Source organism: Anas platyrhynchos, chromosome 7, assembly GCF_047663525.1.
Source record: "Anas platyrhynchos isolate ZD024472 breed Pekin duck chromosome 7, IASCAAS_PekinDuck_T2T, whole genome shotgun sequence".
NCBI classification, from domain to species: Eukaryota; Metazoa; Chordata; class Aves; order Anseriformes; family Anatidae; genus Anas; species Anas platyrhynchos.
Window position 1 is genome coordinate 37254413 of NC_092593.1, and position 21454 is coordinate 37275866.

The following is a 21454-nucleotide window of genomic DNA, read 5'->3' on the forward strand; positions in this document are numbered from 1 at the left end:
GAAATATCTTCACCACCACACGCACCATAACCTCAAGACATGCAACAGTCAGGGAGGGAAAAAAAAATTGAAGTAAAGCAGCAGAAAAGCATTTTCTCTGAGGAATCTGTTTGCTACCTTGGGTATCACCTTACTTCACCTGTATTTGAAGATCTACTAAAGACCATCCACTCAGGTCAATAACTTCCCAGCTTTCCTAACTCAGCTTCCTCAAATACAATAGAGACATTCATGACAACTCTTTACATCTGTGTGAGGAATAACAAGCCCTCCAGAACCAACATTGCTCAAGCAGAAGAGCTTCCCTCTTCTGCCACCTTACTTCTACACACCCACCCACACTACAACTCCTATCATCTAACACTCATACCCACCTGCCTTTGGTGCCCATTAAATAAGGCCTCTAATTGCTCCCAAGTGTGTCATTATTGGTAGCAATTGCTTGGCTTATTTTAAAAGCTTCTAATACCCATCATAGTATTGCAATTCTCTTTCAAATATGAGCTTGTTCCTACAATTATTTCCTCGGGAATTTTTATTTTCTTGTTTTTACATAAGGATAAGGTGTGGTACTAACTAGTCTCAGGAGTCTATGCTCTATTTGATGCCTAGATTATTGAAAGGGAAAGGATTTTGCGTCAGGTGTTTGTGGTAAAGCTCCAGTAGCATGGCTGGGCTGTGAGGGGCCTAGTCAGTGGCCAGGTTCCACAGGGTACAGCTGAGCCTATCAGCCCCAAGTGTGGCCCATCAATGGAAAATCTATTTAAGGAAGGGAAAAATCTTCACTGATAGTAAGAAGTGTGATGGGGACAACCTTGTGAGTACTAAGCTTGGAGAAGGCCCTGTGTCTGAGGAGAAACCACCGAGAGCAGGCTTCTGAGAGGAGCTGCGGCCTGATGAAAGGAGATAGCGCTGGAGCAGGGTTGTCTTGGAGCAGCTGTGGGCTGAGGAGAGCAGTCACACTGAAGCAGGGGACAACTGTGAGGAGGACAGAGCGACAGAGAGGTACTGTTGTGTGGTGACCCAGCCCTCAGGGAGGTGGGAGGAAGAGCTGAGGAGGAGGAGGGCTGAGATGGGGGGGGGGGGGTATATTAACTTTTGTCTTTGCTTCTTACTATGTTAAACCACTTTAATTAGTGATAAACTAACATAAATGTCAGTTGTTACATCTGTTTTACCTGTGGTGGGTAGTGTAAGCGATCTCCTTGTCGTTATCTTGCCTTGTGGGTTCTCTTCATTGTGCTTTCTCTCCCTTGGAAGGGTACAGGGGTTACAGTGGCTGAGGCACTCAGGTGACCAGCCAAGGCCAATCCCCTGCAGGCTGTAAACTAGTCAACTTGCAATCTTGCTCTTTAAGTACATCTTTGCACTACCAAACTCTGTTTTAATATATTCAAAACATAACTGCACAAACTGGAAGCCAACTAGAAAGTCTGTTTTTGCTACTCCTTTTTCCCTGAAGCTGGGAGTATCTATGGGCTTAATGCTACTGATCTACACAGAAGTGAGGTGTTTGGAGGGATTTTCTCAGTGAGCACCCTCTTATTCTTAGAATTGTAGTGGAGTAGTTTCAGTTGTTCATGCCAGCTATGGCTAAAGACTAGCTGAGATGAGAATTGTCACAGCTGTTGCAAGGTGTTGTGCATTCACTTGCATGCTGGGGAAATTTTGGGGAGGCCAAGGTAAGCATGGGCTCTGAATGAGATAGTTTCATTCTCAGGTGTTGCAACCCGCATGTAGATTAATTCCTAAGTTCATTCACTTAATGACATTCACTTAATGACTATGTGCAATGAATAAATCTGAAGGGTGATAGTGTGGAACTTGTAAATGCAAAAAAGGGTAAAACTTGCAATTAAATGGTTCACTCTGAATCATTTGCTTTGACTGAAGGGTGTGCTGGTGGGTGGTTGGACCTGTAAGTGTAGTTAGAGACTGGCTGGAAGTTAAGAAGTTGCTATTTTGTTATTAGCATGATGTGTTCAGAGCTAGTGATTACTCATATGCTGGACGTTGGGCACTTTGGAGCTGTTCAAGAGTGAAAAGCAAATCTTTCTGCTAGACCTCTTGCTAAAGGCTGTTTTTTGTTGTTAGACTTGGAGAAAGGAAAGGTTTCTTTAAGAAGACCATTTCTAACTGCAGATTATTTGTCTATCAGTGGCTCACTTTTTTTTTTTAATTTGATGGTGTGACCTAGAATGTTACAGTAGGAACCTCGTCATCCAAACTACTGAGGTGTCTGTGAACAAACAATATATGCTGTTATTTCAACATGTTCTCTTAGATAATTAATCCACATTGTATCCCTGACAGTTTTTTTGCTTTATTTTACTTAAAAAAAAAAAAAAAGAAAGGTGGGAGAGGAAGGTGGTCTGTATCAAAAGTCCTGGAAGGAAAGCTGCAAGAGATGTGTGTGGTCCCAAGAGCAAAATCCTGAACCTTACCAGTATCTTGTGATGCACTATTTAACACTGCCATCAAATGGCCAAATATATTTATTATTGTACAATGGCATTTCAGCTGACCATCTGTAACACTTGTAATTCTAGGCAACCCAACTGAATCACACAGGCTAAAAAGCAAAATAACAATGGCTTTCCACTTTCAGGGTTCAATGGAAATACAGGCCTGATCCTACAGCTAGCTTCAGAGTGAAGAGTTTGTATACCAGGAGATGTCTCACTGGTGCCTACGGGGCTCTATGCAGATACAGGTGTTCATTCAAGCTGATTCATTCATAGGATCCAGACTTGTTCCTTCTATGGTGTAAATATACATCTTAGAATTCAGGAAAGTACTGAATTTTATTGTTCCTTGGCATGTCAGTTTTTTGCAACTTCAGTGTTTCTCTCCCTAAGAGGCAATATTACTGAAGGTTTGCATTGTCCCCCAGATTGTTTACTAAACATGCAAAGCAGATATAGAATGAAGTAATATATGTTAAACATGGTCTATCACAGCAGAGGCAGATGAGCAAGTGTAGAAGCTACATACCAGTGTGCAACATAAGGAAATAGACCAAGTTTAATTGTTCTGTCACAGGAAGGTTTTGATCAAAAGCTTTCAGGGGCCTCTGGATGAGCTAGGCAACTGAAGTGTCCAGCAGTGAGCCCAGGTGGAAACCATGCTTATCTGCCTTCCTGTACTCCTAGCTACTGCTGAATAGCACCTTGCTGCCTCTTGGATCTGCTCCAAGAATAGAATTACCATACACAATTGTTTTGCATTCTCAGTACAGACCTGTGTAAATAGTGTGTTTAAATACTATATGCGTCTAGTGTAAGCTGTCCAACTGCTAAACTTGTAGTTCAGTAATCTCTCAATGCCAAGAAGTATCAAAGGTATCTTTTCTGCTCTGTATCAGCTCTGGTAATTAGTGTTTTGCCATAACACTCCAAGGGTGGTAACATCAGTTTTAATTCTAGCTACTTTAAGAGCATTTTGGAAAACCTTACAAAGCTACAGCAGACCATGCTTTTCTCTCTGGGTGTTTGTAACGTTGTTCCCTAATTCAAAATTTCAAAAAATTCTGTGGTGTCCAGGGTATTTGTAAGGTGTGGCTGAAACATCCCTACTATAGCTTTAAGTCCATTACATCTGTGTCAACAAAAGCAGCCTTTTTTACCTGTTCTGTCCAAGACCTATAGGATTCATGGATGCTGTACATGTTCACCTGGCACTAGTGCAAAACCTGTCATGGTATGGCAACTCACTGCCGTGGTCTTACAGTTTGTCTCGGGGAAATTAATATCTTTAAAAATGTTTGGCCTGTTGTCTTAGAGTTTGTTTTTACTTTTTCTCTGTACAGCTTCAGACCTCAAATGATGAGGCAAGCATTAGCTTTAGGTTGTAAAAATACCACCAATCCGTAACATAGATCATCGGCACTGTTTTGGCACTTAATGAAATTGTCTTGATGAGACTTGGGGTCTCTGTCACATTTCAAAATGTTACCTTCTTTAAAAAGTTTTCTATATTAAGGGGCAAATGGGATGAGTATAGTGAAGGACAACATATCTAATCTGAACTGAACTTCAGAAGTTCTACCCTAGATTATAAACACTTGTTTATTGTCAGTTATTACTGATGGGGTATAGCAGGTCACTTAATCTACTTGATAAGCGTGATGAAATTGCTTGTTGATAGTACCTACTAGCAAAGATATTTTGACAAAATAATGTATTGGAAGTACATATTTTTTTGTTTGTACGTAATGCTTTATGCAAGATATCTTTGGTGGAACTAGCATGAACTTGTTCAAGCTATAGGTCTATTTTTATCAATACAAAGAGCCTTAGTAATTCCTCGATGTTACTGTTCATTTGAGTTCAATATAAAGTGTCTTTGAACTTCTTGTGGATGATGGGGAATGCAGGAGATCACATCTTCTGTAATACTTTAGAAATAATCATCCTGCAGTCTTAAAATAAAAATGCATTTAATCTCAAAATTCTCACTTGCATTTCTAATGGTTTACTCCTTGCTTCTGTAATTCACTTCTAAAGGGCCTCTTCCTGGGCAGATGCTCTGACAATTTCAGTCCCCATTTTCTGTTCTTGGTGAATGCTTTCAGGACAAATTGATATGGATATAGTATAGATGTAGATTTTTCTTCCACAGCACTTCTCTCAGCTGCTGTAGAGAATTTTCTCAAACAATGTTCTTCCTAATCTCACTTTACAATATACAATATTAAGACTGGAGAGAGAGAAAAAAAATCTGTCTGCCACATGGGTTTTAAGAGGCAATTAATGGTTTATAGTCAGCTTTAGTGACTACTCCCACCTTTTATATGCAACTGTTTATTCTCAGGAAGATGGTTATTTCCTTTTTATTGCCCATATTCCATTCCATCCTCTTACCAGTCTGAAAGAAATGTCCATCTCCGCAGTGCTTTTTTTGATGGTACTTATTGCTTATTTACTATTAGTTTTGTACTTATTAATGTAGCATCTCATCTCCTAATTCTTTTCAGTTAATTGCTTGATCTGGAAGGGACTGCTATCCAACATCTGTGTGTCTGTGGACATCTCTGTGTGGTTGCACACATACAGTAGGGTTTTCCTGTGTTCACAATTTGAGTGGTCAAGGATTCTTTGTGGTCTGGAGAAAGCATGCTGATAAGTCTGAGGATTAAGAACAGTTTTTTGTGGGTTACTTTTATCCCAACCACATTATGGTAAACTGTTTTAAGCAAGCTGTAACCTTACAGACTTAGCTCCTCTGGTGCTTTGCAGTGTTGGCCCTGCTCCTTTGACAGATCAAAATGTCACCTGTGTAAGGTGGATGCCTTGAAACTAATCAAAATGGCATTGTAGGAAAGCGACTGTCTTGCACGTTTAGTCCCCGTAGTGAGATTCCTTTATTAGTATAAGCTATGAATTTAGCAGTTTACCTCTGTCCTACAGCTAACCTTTCAATGTCAGTTTCACCTAAGAAAAGGTGAACTCTAGGCTGTGTGCCCCTACTTGGCCCATCCCTCCTTATCTTAAAAATAGGGGAAAAAACATTAATGCAGTGTGCTCTTTCTATGCTACATAACCAAAATAAATTCCAAATGTCATGTAAAAGTTCCTAGCAATTCCTTATTTCTTCATATCTTAAAATGGTCCTGTCATTTTCTTACTACTTTTTAAATGGTGCTAGGCATATTGACAAAAAATGATAATGAACATCTATAATTCTGTTGATAACCAATTGGTATGATGTCAACCACCTCTTTTATTGATTGCCATAGATTGCTTAAATATTTATTTAGGAAAAAAATATTTTAAAAGTGAAGCTAATAACAAATAGGCAATGAACACAACCTCCCTGCTAAGGTGCTAAAAACGAATTCTCCGGTTGAAAACAGGTAACCTTTTGCTGCTGTCAGTGTGATGCTGCCTAATGCTTCACTGTAGATAAGAAATCACATCAACCCACTTAAACTGCTATATATCTCAAGCTGCTGGGGTTTGCTTTCAAGTCATCACCTTGTACGTTGCACAAAGCTCATGAGAAACTAAGTTAATTGTCTTTGTCCATCTTTGTCCTTGTCATATATTTATGAAAATGATGGCAGGTCCTCTGCAGAGTTGGGAAAGGAGTGTAGATAAATCTGTGGGCTGAAACTGCCCAGTATATCACACTTCTGTCTTTAAGGTCTCTCCATTCCTGATTTACAATTATAAAACACCAAAAGTCACAGGAAAGTCTTCCTAATATTCCTTTAAGGAGTGGTTAACTGCTTTTATCTTCAGAATTTATATGCTTTTGAGTGAGTAACCTTTCCCTGCATGTTCTGAATTTCTCTTTTGACCAGAGTGCCCTCTGTGTCCAGAGAGTGACCATTCAGGTAATTCATTTTTACTTTGCTCTGAGCTGAATACTGACAAGTGACATGATCTTCAGGGATAATTAGAATGGATAGCCCAATCTAATCCATGTTAGATAGAAAATGCAATGTCTTCAGAGCTACTACAGACAAATCCCATAAATGAATTCCTCTGAAGAGGTGCTATATACATGTCAAGAAGCTGTGGAAAGCTCAATGTAATGCTAACAGACTTGTTGGGTCATTCAGTTAGAGGGAAGGGATCTTCAGCTAATGCAAAGTAGCCTAATTCTGTGAAAATCAATAGTGCTCCTCCTGCATCAGTGAAGATCTCTTACTTTCCCTTACGGGTTTGGTAGGCATCAGTCTGACTCCTTCCCAAGCTAATCATGTGAGTAGAGGCACTGTCCCACCTCTGAGGGAGCGGAGACCTTCTCCAAGGCCTTCAGCTGCCTTTCAGAAGATGGGCCTCCAAACACAGTGGCACCTGAGCCCCAGCTCAGCACCCAGGGGGCTTGCTGATAATGGTAGGCCACCAGGTTAGTGGCATTAGGGTAGCTGAATGAGGCCTGTTTACACCCACCTCAAGTGACAGAATAAACTGCAGCTATAACTCAAATTTCCCCTATATCCTGAAGCCATTCTAAGTGCTAAACTGCCTTGGCTTCCCAATGTTGCCCAGTTTGTTGTAAGTTGAGCAGCACATAGAGGTGCAATGCTATTTTTTCATAAATTAGAAGTACAGTTTGGGTCTGTAAGGGGAGTATGTATTACATATCCAAGCGTACAGAAACATAACAGAGCACCCGTGAGAGCTGAGAATGGCTTCAGAAAACAATCTATAAATCTCTGGTGTTATCTTTCTGACAGCCTCCTAATCTCTGCAGGTTGTTAAGAGCTGCATTAAACTAGCCTGTCATTGATCCCAGCTCTCACATCTTCTCAAAGAGATGCACTTCCTGTGATCAATTAGAAAAAGAGGCAACAGCTTCTTAAAAGCATCTTTACAACAGTGCCCTGCAATAACATATCTTCCCAAAATGTGTATTTCTGACATCTACATCATACCTTGTCAAAGTACAGCCAGCATTTGCACCAACAACATAATTCAGTCTTCTGAAACAAGTAAAAAAAAAAAAAAAAACTTGGATTCCTTACATAGCATCATCATTCTCAGCTCAAAATTCAGCCCCAAGAGAAACAGCTATGTTAAAATAGTGGTTGCAGTTTCTTGCCATTTATTTAATTTTGAGTGTTAAAGAAACTCTGAATGAGAAGTAGCTTCCTATTAGCAACATAGGGGTGTAAACAGAACGTGAACCTTCTATCTTGGTTAAATCTTTGTGAAAGGAATCTGTCTTACTGTCCAACTCCTCTTTGTTCCACACATTTAGTATGAAAATACTTCCTCTATAAAGTCCTGTGTATTATTTCCAAAGACATTTATGCATGATGGAGTAATTACACTGCTACTGTGGGATTTATGTTCCTATTGCATTCTCTTGCAGTACCTGGAGAAGGTGAAGTTCCTTTTCTAGCCAGGTTCAAGTCTCACTGTGATGAACTGCAAAATCTGCTGTAAAAGGAGCCTGACCCAAAGAGGTTATAGTGCATGTACATGAAGGTGACCAGCTGCCTGGTTTCACTACAGGAGCACAAATGTGGTTGTGGGAAAAAGAATGTGCAGAGGGAAGAGAAGTAATACTGTTCTGTTGCTTGATACAAGATATTCTGGAATGAAAGTATAAAGTAACATTCACTGTATCACAAGAATCAAAGCTTGACTTCTATGTTCTTCCCCTTCTCTCTTTTTTTCATCTTTTTTTTTGTTTAAAAATTAGAGATCAACCTTTCAGCTACTATGCTTTTTAGTACTTGGAGTAGTCTGTCTTCTTAACAGGGAAATAGTGGAAGGGAAAGATAATGATCTTCTGAATTTAAAATATATATTCTCAACATTTGTTAAACCATGGCAAGTTAAAGTAACACAGATTCTCCTGGACTGGTTTTCCATTTCACATCTTTGTAGCCACTGACACTGACAAAGAAAGCCAATTTGTGTGCCTCAGCTTTTAGAAATTTTAGGACAAGACTTCATAAAATTGCCGCAAAAGGATGGATCTGTTTCAGTGTGCACTTGCAACACTCCATATAATTAGCAAGCTAAGCGGTAGTGCTGTATTTAGCTCACTGGCTCTTAAATGGAGTTACTTTCATTTGTTTACTGAATGTCTCTACCCACTAAAGGCTAATGAACTAGTAATGGATCTGTCAGAAAACGGAAAAGACAAATACTTCTAAATGTTGCTATTATAGCCTAAGAATGTGACTATTATTGTTCCCCTAACTCATGATCTTCATAAGAAGGAAGGCAGCAAGATATTTGGTATTCAATGGGTGTAAGGAACCACAGACATAATCTATGTACTGATGGAGTGGAAGGGAGGAGAGTAGCAACCCTCAGGAAACTATACAATAAGCCAGCATATTCTTCCTGCATATTTTTGCTACTGCTTTTCCATCTTGAGTTCCATGCTTCTGTGTGAAGTGTATTCATCTTCCCAAATCTTGTATGCTACGTAAAGCCTGAAAGTCTTAATCAAAAGCAGTGTCCTGCTGTGTTAGATACTGCAGATACACAAAGATGTTCAGGACTGGAAAAGCTTACAGCAGAGTGAATCTCCTTGGTCTTTATAGATGGGGAAGAGACACAGAAGGAAGCTTTGAGTCTTCTTTTTCTAATGTGAAGGCCTGTACTGGAAAAAAGCTACAGCCTGGGTTACAGGACTTGAAAAAGAGCAGAGCCTGGGCAACTTTTGCTGTCTCCAAATGTCATCAGTTAGATGGACTGAGCACAAAAGACATACTTGCATTTCATTCTCCAATAAATGTAGCAGAAAATTGAAACCCTGCACAGAAAAAAAATGGTTTGGGTTCACTGTAGCAACTGATGGACGGATGTTTCTTCATGTTGAATGTTGTTACTGAGGTTGCTTTGCATGTTCATGATGTGTTCTTCAAAAAGCATCTTTTTTCCAACTTAAATTCGTGGTTCTGTTTAACCAGATGGGATACTACCCCCTGTTCGTCTCCTGAAGAGAAAAGAAAGAAGAGAAATCTGTGGAAAAAGTCAGGTCCTTGGTTGTACCCTGAAACACAAATGGTCCCCAAACTGTTGCAGGACAAACAGAATAGCTTGGAAGTATTTGGGATATAGGGTTATTGTTCCCTTGCTAGGCAACCGTGAATAATCACACCATTTGCAGCTAATTTTCTAATCAATCCTCACCTTTGCTTGTATCAACACAGTCTGTTGTACAAATTTCCATGGGGTGGTCCTTGCTTACATAAAGCCTGAATTCATCTCTGGGCTACATTTACACTTTTCTGTGAGTCAGAAAGCAGATCAAATGTCAAAGTAAATTACATTTCACCTGCTTGGAATTCAACAGTTGAAGCAAAGGGGCAGGCAGGTGCCTCAGCCAGTCAGATTGTAAACAGGGTGTAAAGGGGAAATGCAGCATTTGGAGCAACAGCCAAGTGATGGAATTTCTGTCACTAATTTAACAGAAACTTTGACCCGAGGAATGTGAAAATAACATGGGCCACCTGCCGACTGGGAATCATACTTGCTAAATTTGGGGAGTCTGAGAATTTTGTGGACTAATATTCTGTTCCTATGGACCTACATCACTAGATTTGGCCCCAAATGGGAAAGCAACCAAGAAAACCTGACTGGGCAGACTGTCCTTAGTTGAGCAGGTTAATATGAAATATGGCCATTCAGTTCAAAGCTTATATGCAGATTTGTCACAGCAGTGCAAACATACCCACAACTGCATTTTGAATAACAGCGCTACTAATGTTTTAATGAATTAAATTTAATCATTCCTGCCCTTAAAAACAGAGATTAAATTCCATGATATTCACGCATTGGAAAGGTTCTTCTGTCTGGCTCATATCACCTCTGTCCTTTAGAGACTAATGTTCCTGTAGATATGTAAAAATTTCTATTATGCAGTACAATCTTAGCATTTTTCTGTAGTTTTATTCCTTCCCTATGTACCTTAATTTCTCTACTCCAGTCCCCACTGTTAGTGTTATTCTGCACTTCTTATTTTTTTTTATTGGGGGTTATATTTATGACCTGTGTTTTTTCACAGTTGATGTGGTACTTTTTCATGTCTTTGCATCTGAATGCTGGGACTGAGTTAGACAGTCCCGTGTCTGAGTTCAGATCTAGACAAGCACGGAGGACGCAGAAGAGCCTCTCAGCTGTCAGACCTTTCCCTGTTTGAGGCATCAGATCTGCTGCTTCATGCTCAAGCTTGCACAAACTGTTTGAAGTTCAAAATATGTGGCTACAGGAGTAGATCAGTTCCTTACCTGATACTGTTTGCCATGGTGAGGACCCAGGCACTGAACATTTCTAAGTCTTTATTCTGGTGGGACATGTTTGTGCTGACCACCTGAAGATAGTTCCCAGTTTCCTCAGCTGCCTTCAAGGCATGGAGAGTCTCAGTATGGTTTCAAGATCTAGCTCACCACAGCAGTTTTCTGGGATAGAGGTAGGTGTGACCTAATTTTAATAAAGTAGAAGCTAAAGAACCTAATCAGACCCTTAGCTTCTCTTTGAAGTGTGGCATGACTGTTAGGAAAAAGTTCAAGTCATTATTTAAAGTCTGATAATGAGGAGACTTTCCTTTTGGAGAAAATAAAAAAAAGAAAAGTTACTTTTCTCTTGAAATCTTGTTGCTGAGAGTCCCTCTTGCAGAAGAACATAAGATTGTGGAGAAAAAAAGTATGTTTCTTTATCCCCAGAAGACAGTAATACATCCCTTACAGCTGTAATTGCTCTCCACCCAAGTATGTGCATAGCTGATGTTTAAGAAATCAGCATGGTGTTTAGGGGCTGTTATGAAAATGGGCTTTAGTTACTCAGCAGGCCATCATGACTAATTCCAAACTTAGTCCAGTATTTCCTGTAAAAAAGAAAAATAGTATAGCAATAGGCCTTTCCGAAGCACTTCTGGGTTTTAACTCGGCATAGATCTGTCAAGAATTAAGTCATGTCATGCATTGCTGTGAGCTCTGTCTTCCAAGAACTGAGCTCTGGTCCTGTGAAGGTGTGTAACCTTCAGCTTGTAAAAAATGTTTTAACACAGCTATTTGCAAATTCTGACACATTTTTATGAAGAAATTTTTGTGATTCCCTTCCTTTCACCCATACGACTTTGACACCTCTAGGCTCCATTCTTGTGCAGTAACTCGCCTCCCTGTGTCTCACCTTTTGGATTCATGATCCCAAATCATCCCTATAGCAACGAAGCACAGTTGCTAATTAGGAAGAGCAATGTTAGGAAATAATAATGCATTTGACAGTCACTTCGCTCCTTTTGGAAAGACAGCTTACTTCCACTGTGCCCTGCTTCATTTCTTTTTCCCTCCCATCTGCTCCTGGTGAAAACAAGGTGGATGCTGTGGTGAGTCAAATGCAATCCACGCCCCAGTGGGACAGTGTTCAGCAGACCCTCATCCTGTACCTGAGTCAAGTCATGACCAGTTCCAGACATAGCCTCACTTATAAACAATTTGTACAGTAAAGACCAGAGGTGACTATTTATATCATTGGCCATTAGGTGACCAAAGTCAGACTAACATAGGCAGAATTTGTCAAAAGATGTCATTCTTCTTGTTTCACTAATGTCCACAAAATCATTAAATATTTAAAGTAACATTTAATTTTATATGCTTGCACATTGCCTATTATATTTGCATATTTTGTTCATTGAGCATATAGAATTAAATTTTTAAAACAAATGCAAATGTTCTGCCTTGCTTTCAGCTCTAATGTCCAAAATAACATCTATTCTCTAACTAGATAAATATTGATTCTGTCTTGGAGCAGCTTTATGATATCTTTACTGTTTCCTAAATTTTTCAAAAGTAATAGGAATGAAAACATGGAATCTAAAGTTTCTGGAAAATCCCCCACAATTTCAGTTTTACGGTAAATAGGCTGTTTCCATGGCATGTTCAGAAGTGTTGTTAATACTAGGTTTCCACCATAAGGCTTGAGTGAAGAGTATACAGAGAAAATTCACAGGAAAATATGTCCTTTACAGCCTATGGATGTATTCACTTTGTGTCTCACTGAACAGTGCTGGAATGGATGTGTTCGTGTTTCTGTCAGGGATTATTTTGGGAGAAAATGGTAGTCCAGGTGCTCATGTGCCTACATATTTCTCACACAATGCACAAGACCAGCCAGATCAGATGGGTTAGAGCAGCACTTTGGGAGGATTCTGATCTTAAATTTACCTCTGCTTTTGCTGCCTAAACCTGCCTTCCCGGGTCCCTGAGTCTTAGTTGACGAAAGCTGGCTAGCTGCAGAAAGTCATCAATATTTGGTAACCCTTAGGAAGCCCAGTGCCCACCTGTGACAGGCTGTAGGGCTCCTTTTATTGTGGGGCATTTTGAACTGGACTGTGGGCTGTGGTCAGTATTCATGCAGAGTTCTTTAGCCTTATTTCTAAGTGGTAATGCTGCTTGCATGGTCTTTGTCTTTTGAGAAGCAAGTGTGATTTTTTATGAAGATTGTAGAATAATTGAAAATAGGTAATATTTTAAGCATGCTTGGAAGTGAGCATCTGTAGCTTTAATAGTTGACTTATTGTTCTTGGAGTTTGTATATTCACACTTTAAATTTTTCATGAGTAAATATATTTTGTAACTGAATTTGCAAAAGTCTTATACAATCTGCATACACTATCGTAATATAAAAAACTGCTACGGAGGGCTTTAAGATACTCAAATCTTGAGGCAGAAGGTATACATTATGTACTTCCTCAAAGCCTAAGATGCTGCAGAATGCAAACACTACAGATGTTTTCTAATGTCAAAATGGAGGATTGCATATTAATGTTTCCTTGGTGCTTTTGATTAGGGATCTGTTTTGTCACGTTCTAGTAGTTTTTCTTGTTTTCTTGGCTATGAAAGTTTCAGTTTTATGAACTAGGAAGAGAAGTTCTATGGCTTCTAGTAACTCACAAAATATCTGCCTGAAACGTGAAGTCTGAAGTCAGATCTTGCTGTTTGTCTTGTCTGCTTGTCTGGTATTAGCTTTCTTTGTGAGTTAAAAGTTGCACTGTTTTCTGACAGAAATTTTAAAGGCCAGTTTCAAGTAAGGGAACTTAGGTAATGCTGATAAAACAAAGTGAACTGCCTCCAGAATATCACAGTTTAAAAAGCTGCCCTTTTGAAGATTTAATGCAAGAATAGGGGAAGATTTGATGTGCTACCTCAAGCACTCAGATACTGCTGGGAACTTTCTAGGTGTCAGTGCAGGACTTCCCCTCTGGCTGCACGGGGGGCAGTGCTGGCCTAAGTCAGACATCAAAGTATCGTGATGAGTTACAGCAAGATCAATAAAGCTCTGCAAGCACACAGACTGGGAAGGCATGTTTTCACTCAGATTTCAGGCCGCACTGGTCTTCCACACAGCATGGGTTCATGATAGCTCTGCGAGAAACTAACACATCCAATATGCAGGGGAGGTACCTGTAGCTTTAGCTGAACCAAGGTGGCTAAAATGGTGAAAATAAATGTCACTGTGCTTCCAAGGCTTCAGTGTGGTGTTCTTGTGTGCAGAAGGTGGGAAACTTTCATGGCAATGTGGCCAATGCAGTCAATCAGAAGCTGGCACTGCACATGATCTCACCGTGGTCATACAGATTAGTTGAAGAAGGATACATAACGCCAGAAACCTCAGCCACAGGTTGCACACATGGAACAACTCCCAAAACAAAACTAGGAAAAAACTTGGAAGCAAAAAAAGCATTCTAGGAACAGATGTCAATTAAGCATTTAGCTTATATCTCCAGGGCAGTATAGACTGTGACAGAGAATAACAACGTTAACAGAAGAAATTAACAGCTCCCCAAGTCCTCTCTGCAATGCAAAGACTACAGTTCTTCACCATGGTGCTTAGATTAAATAGCTCTGGTTTTAAAAAAAAAAAAAAAAAATCTACTTTCTGTGTCTGTTTCCTCTTCTCATTATGATATTACATCAGCAGCTCTTGACAATTTAATGAATTAGGTTCAGCGGAAACACATTTTCCACCCATGTTTGATTGATGTGATGGGAATCAGAACTAGCAGATCTAATGTCAGATGGTGTTGCAACGGAAACTCAAAGGTATCTGAGCAGTGAAGAGCTCTAAAATGCGATAAGGAATTTCTCTCAAAGATGGTATATGAGTGAATATTCAGAGTATACATCTGGAACTATCCATGGTCCTTGGAATAAGATTGAAAACTTGAAACAGAAATTAAGTATGGAGTTGTTCTCTTGACAGCACTAGGGACAGAGCTCAGAATCTAGAGGGGCAGGGATTTCTCAGCACATCTGGAATATAAGTCCTTAGTATGATCACATTCTCAACAGTCATCTTGTTGTGGGGCTAGACCTAATAATCACAAAATATATAATTTAATCCTAACAACATTTCTAAAGCTGCGTACTTCAACTAGAGTGGCCAGAATAGCAAACCTAAGAACAGCTAAATAGTAAAGGTTGAATAGGGGAGCTTATCAGTGAATAAATGGCAAACTTGGAAATATATGCCACTTACTCAAAGCAATGAACTCATCTCTTAAATTTGGCCAGCACAGCTCCTTTTTCCTGAATATCTGATGGCATTTTAGGTTGTGCTTGTTTTCAGTCACTGTCAGTTCTTGCTACTCATTTCCAGAGAGGTTCTGTAGAAATCCTTGTCGTAACGCCTTCTCTCAAACTTTGTAAATGTAGGGTAAGGGGTAGCAAAGAGGGAAAACACCTAGTTGTCTTCCTTGTAAATAAAATAAACCAACAGCAACAAGAAAAACAAAACAACCCTTGGTCTGGATGTTTCTAGTCTGTCATAACAAGCTATTGTAGAGGACTGGAATGGGGTATAAGTGGGAACTGCCCAGAGATGACCCCATTTTGTGCCAAGGGCTAGAGTCCTCATTAGCTCCTGGATTAACTGGAGACTCATAATGGCATTGAGCAACTGTTTTTCCTCCCTGCCTGAGCTCTGCATGAGAGCTTTGCAGCCAGAGCCAAGGATCTTACAAGGAGAGAGAATACTGTGATTAAAACCTGTTTCTTGCAAATAATAGACAGACAGCAATTTCTATCAAACTGCTCTGTACATGAAAATCTGTCTTGCCAAAGCCAGCCAGCCAATAACATGATGCTAGTTAATAATAAAAACATGTCCCAAACTTGCCTCAGACAACTACTAATCTCTCCTCAGAAAAGAGGAATGACAGTTTCTTTCAGAAATACAATTTTTCTGTATAATTCTGATACTGGGGCTCAAGTGTCTATATTTTATCAGCATATGTAGCGGTAATAAACAGCTATGTTGTCTCCTCTTTTAGGGCTTGATTGCAAAGAACCATTTTCTGTCAGGCACTGGGAGTTGGTTTAAATATTGTACTCTGCATCATAGCTTCTTCCCAAGAAGCAGTTTAATTTTGTCTAAACATTTTAATTGTGATCCTATGGGAAGGGAAGTCATTGCCCGTATTAAACATGAATCCCATTATACTAAAACGTTTATGTTCCTCAAAGGCTATTTATAGATGCTTCACTACTGTATGAAAATGTAAAATGCCAGAGCTGAACAACAATCTCTTGGCTCTGCTTGCCAGCCTGAACCTCGGCTTGTTTATTCAAATGGTCAGGCAAGGCATAGACACAGCATCACTTTTGGCATTACTGTGATTTCCTATAAACATTTATGGCTGGCTTGTTGCGTCAGGGCAGATGCCAGTGGAGAGGGCTATGCCCAGCAAGGAGAAGAGTCGATAGCATTGCAGACATACCAGAGAACAGTGAGCAGATCAAAAACACGGGGACAAACCCAAGCTGCCATCAAATACAGTGGTTCTGCCACAAAATGGTAGCTAAGAGGAATGCAGATGCTTACTGCTGCATTGCTGTCTCATAAATGTGGTGCATGTTCTTGAACTTTGAATGCTTGAACTTTATATCTGCTTGATGCCAAATAGATTCAAATAATGTTTGACAGGCCTGACCCAATGGCAGACAAATGCCAACCAATGTTGGTAGGACCCTGCAGGCTTAACCGGCTTTTCAGATATGGCAGCAATGATCTCCTCCAAAAAGTGGCCTTGAAAATGGGTACCAGGCTCTCCAGACTGCTGTAGAACTTACTAGAAGGTTAACTGATTTGGCTGATACAAATAAAGTATCTTCCTATTGCACAAACTATATATACTATGCACTGTGTGAGTAAAGGTTTGGGTCTTTTATAACCTCTCACTTTTCAGAGTTATCAAAGCAAGTGAAAGCCTTATTTTTGTCTACTGAACTGGAATAAAAACTTGAAATTGGGAAAGTGGCAACACAGTGTGCAACACCATAATCAAGGAAATGTGAGGATTTAACACTAATACAATTGCAACTACTTTACAGATATGCCATCAAGAGAAATAGATTTTCCTCCAGATTATTAGTGAATCACATGCTCAATGAGAATGAACCTAATTTTGGACATTTAATATAAAGTATCAGCAATACCAAAATAGCACTCCCAGTAATAAATACAACAACAAGCCCATTACTTACGTGGAAATAACTGAAGGTACTGCTTAACTTCTGTCAAACACAAAATACCTAAGGAAGAGAAAGCAATTGTGTATTTCTTAGTGCTCAATGTAGTCTTATCTATTTTGTTCTGTTACTGATAAAAATGATTTTCCCTTCCAAAAAGATCTTCAATAAACAAAAGAACATTTATGGAAAGTCAAAACGTGATTTTTATTTAAAAAATAGGATTCAAAGGCTCTATTGTTGCAATCTGAAAAATATAAATAGAAAATATTTCACATTCTTTGTTCTTTTTCATTCCAGATAATTTGTAAAGCTACTGAAGTCTTTGAATTTCATAGTGAATAATAATCACAGGAAATTATCTTTCCCTTAAAAGAATATTTTTGTTCCTGGTATGTTGAGATTAGCTTTAACATCTCACTGAACAGCCTGACAATGGACAGAGTAGAATTTCTTCCTGTACATACATCATTACCAAAGAATAAACTACAATAAAAATTAGAGCAGTGGAAAGTGCTGCGGCAAACCAAGATATTTTACCGAAGACTTGCCTTTTTTTCTTTCTCTCCTACATGACACTACTTAATAGATCACATGGCCCTACTGACAACGAAACTGTGAAACTGCATTTTCTAATATCCATAGCATCACAGGGAGCATCCATTTCTAGGAACCCCTGAGTGCTGAGTTAATATTGCAGGCTTATTTGGTCTTACATAATTAGTTATAATGACAAAAAGGACTACCGGAACATAAAGTCTTTTCAGCAGGCACTGTCATTTCTGTGTGGTGTTTTATATAGTCTAGACTGTGGCTCCCCAGCTCCAGCGGAATTTCAATTAATGTGCAACATAAAAGAGGGTAAAACACTTTGATTACTTTGGGCATGGAGACAGGAAATGATGCTCAGCAATATATTTTAACATAATATTTTAGCCTTTTTTTAAAGTAGTTTTGCGATTATGTTTGTTCTTGATGTTAAGGGGAAACCAGTGCATTACAAAAATTATACTGCAAATTAAACAGGAAGAAGTCAGCCGTGTATCTTCTTTAAAGATGTTTGTAGCCAAGGCAGCTACATGTGTATTATGTATTTGTGCATGTTCATGCATGAATTAATAATTTACAAGCTAAATAGTAGTAGGATGTAAAGTTAAAATTAAGAATTGTTACAAAGAACATGTAACTTTTGAAGTGTAATAATTACTAAACACCATATCAGTAATTGACAACTGACATCTTAGTGGGAAATGTTTAGTTTGAGTGGTGTTCTTGTCTAGTTTTTGTATATTCTAACTAAAAGTCGTAGGCAACATTGTATTTATCAACATGTTTATATTCTGTCACTTTGGGCCTATCCGAAGTCATTCATTTGCAAAGTTCCTAGGGATGAGAAGGATGAATCATTTAATGAAACTTGGGTATCTGCAGGAATGCTTTTTGCATTGGCAATCAGCTGTATTTTGTTTAATACTGTAGATATTTTACTTCTCATGTTTAAAGTTAGCCTGCCTGCCAGAAAGGAGCTTTAGAGAAAGGCAGGCAATAGAAGTGTGACTAAGGCGATGCTTCTTTAGTTATTACATGAGGGAAGAGCTGTGGAGGAATTTGGGGGGAACTGCAGGTTTCTCTGCAGCTCTGCCTGCCAGTGGTGGTGCTGCATAGCCAAAGCCCTGCTGGATACATCTACACCTCAGCCTTGGAGAAAAGAGGGGAGCAATAATGATCTAAATTTAGCCAGTGTTTTTTCTAAAGCATCAAGTGTGTTAATAAAAAATAAAATAAAATAAAAAAGCCAAAGTTTCTAGGATTTAAGTACTTTGCTGCTTTACTTCTTACATTTTATTTCAGCCGAAAAAAAGGAGTTGAGAGGCAGATGAAGGACACTGGAATGTGTCCTACCTGGGAGACTATCTAACTATAGGATTTAAGTGGAGTGGTAAAGCTGGCCATCTGCTAACACAATGGCATCATTTTTCACCTTCTATATTAACACTAATAATGAAGCTAGAAATATTGCTTGGTAATAGAACTGTGACTTTACTTTTTTTTTAACATACAAGAAAAGTTAGTGCCTTTCCTGAGGAGAGTCTGTGTGGGATGTCCTAGATGAAGAGTTGAGCGATGCTGTGCAGTACTCGTGTGTATGATGAGCTGGGTGGAATGGTATGTTTACACTGCTGAATTACTATTCTGTGCATCTTTTGTGGATGTTTCTTAATTGTGATCTTTAGAAGCTCAATGTGATATCTCATAATAAAGAAAACAACATTGAAACACTAACCAAAGGAGGGAAAATCATTAGATGCTATTTTTTGTGAAGTTTTTGTGAAGTCACAGCACCCTGTGACTTTCCTGTAGGTTAAGTCTAACTGACCACACATTCTTACAGGCCAAGTGCAAAACTCAAAATATATCTTCCTAATCTATAGAAAGGATATATCATAGTGTGAACATCTATTGGCACGCAGTCAATACAGTGCATATGAATATAATTTAATTACATCATTTATAAATTATGTTTAATTGCTTATGGAATCCCTCGGCTGTGTAACTCAACTGTATCTGGTCTGTGCACATGAAATAGTTTTCTGTACTATCTGCCTACAGTTAGCACTGATTTATCAGTTTCAGACAGACTATTGGCCAGGAAGCAAACTTCTTTGCTTGTGGGAAGGACTCTGAGGTTGTGAAGTTGTGATTTGATGTTGTGATTAATGAGGCTGTGAGGCTTTTCATTTCTCAGTATAGATTCCAGCAGAAACTGAGAAGTAACAGCAGAACCCCCAACTTAATGTTTTATTTGATTAGCTTCCTAATGATAGATTCACTAAGAATTTTACACTGAATTTGTCTCTTTCCACATATTAATGTTAAAAATAGGAAGAATAGCCTTATGCTCTCTTTAGATATTTGATGGACTCATGCTATAATCCTCTATCTGTATTGAGTGATTACATTCGTGTGTCTTCACTGCAAGTTGCAAGTTAATACTTTCTCCTTTAGAAAATTCTTATAAAAATAAGGAAAAGGAATCTTCTTTCTAAACCTCTGCAAATATGTAGACAGTTACAGTTGTGACAGTGTAGTAATGAAGTGCTTATCACATACCCTTTGCTTTTCCAGTCGTATTTCAATGATTATTAAAGAATAGTCTGAAATTTTTGCAACTGTCTATTTTTTTCACAGAATTGAGCAGTGACACAGTTCATTGACTTTTTGAATGTTATTTACCAGAGTCTTCAGTGGTTCACATTTGGCTAGCACTTGTGTTTGTGCCCAGTGAAACCCACTCTCCACTAAGATCAAAGGCATAGCAAATCATGCTGATTTACTGAGCATAAGGAGCTGGAAAGATGTTCTCTGAGAGTCTGGCAAGGACAAAAAAGGGCTCAGCATTAAAGCCATGTATAGGGTTGCAAGTATAACATAATGGCAGATGATGAAAATAGAATCCATTCCTAGAATATATCAATAAAGACATACAGCTGTAGTCTAACAGGGTCTTGTTCTTGTTTGGCAGCAGTGCCTGTGAGGTATGAGCCAGGAAAAGGGGTGGTTGTATCTCAGGCACCTGCATGCCAGCTGCCATTTGATTCCTTTAAGCTTTTGCACCACAGACCTTCTCTTCCCCATTTAAAACCAGATCCTGAGATTTGTAGACTCAGAGCAACAAAAAGCACTGGTATACCCTGACACAGGGAGGCTCCTGCTCATCCTTAAACTTTTCTTAGGCGTGTAAGTCTTCCTTTGTACTTACACAGCAGTTAGGTTTTGTAGTGATGAGCTTCTGAAAAAGCATTAAGTTAAAGAAATGCTCACTGCATCACACACTACTTTGGGACAATTTTGCGTCAATACTCAAGCTTGATATTCCTGCTGAGTTTCTTATGCCAAATCATTTCCCGTTTCTTGCACAGAATATATTAGGTTAAAAACTACAAAATTGCATGTCATAGTTTCTTTGAAGAGTGGTTTCTTCTCCAGGGTTTGCCATATTTGATCTGACACTGCTCTGTTAAATATTCAGATCCGTAAGAACACTACAGAAGACTAAAATAGCGTTAGGGATGGGATTACATCAGTATATAATCCCAATTATGATGGGAAAGCCAGGTTTGCTGCACTACTTTCTGGTATCTAGTTGACCAACAGTACTCCTTCAGGCCTGAGAACATCTTTTAATGTTTCTAACAAATGTAAACTGTCTTGTGAAGAATAAACCAAATTAAAATAGAAAAAAAATCTATAAATATTTTCAGTTGGAAGTACTAGAAATATCTGTTTTACAAAGATGAAAGCAAGCTGGTCAAACCTACAAATTCCTCATTTTAATGTCTAATTACATTTTAAAATGCCCAAATTTCTTTTTATGATTAAAATTCACTGACTAATAATACAGAGTATCTGGACTATTATGCTATTCCAGAGCTTCATTCTGCTATGTTAATTTGGTATATTTTAGTGTGTGGAATAACTGAGCTCTCTCTCTTTTGCTAATTTCTGGAAGAC

The 21454-nt window shown here is 38.8% G+C and overlaps 1 long non-coding RNA gene across 1 annotated transcript in view; it reads left to right on the forward strand.

Annotated features, from left to right (window-relative positions):
* Positions 1-506: 506 nt before the first annotated feature.
* The window catches only part of LOC106017808 (uncharacterized), a 498210-nt gene continuing 477262 nt past the window's right edge, over positions 507-21454 (forward strand). Inside the window, exon 1 of the long non-coding RNA XR_011810505.1 lies at positions 507-1005. This is a non-coding gene — a long non-coding RNA (uncharacterized lncRNA). The remainder of the gene's footprint in view (positions 1006-21454) is intronic.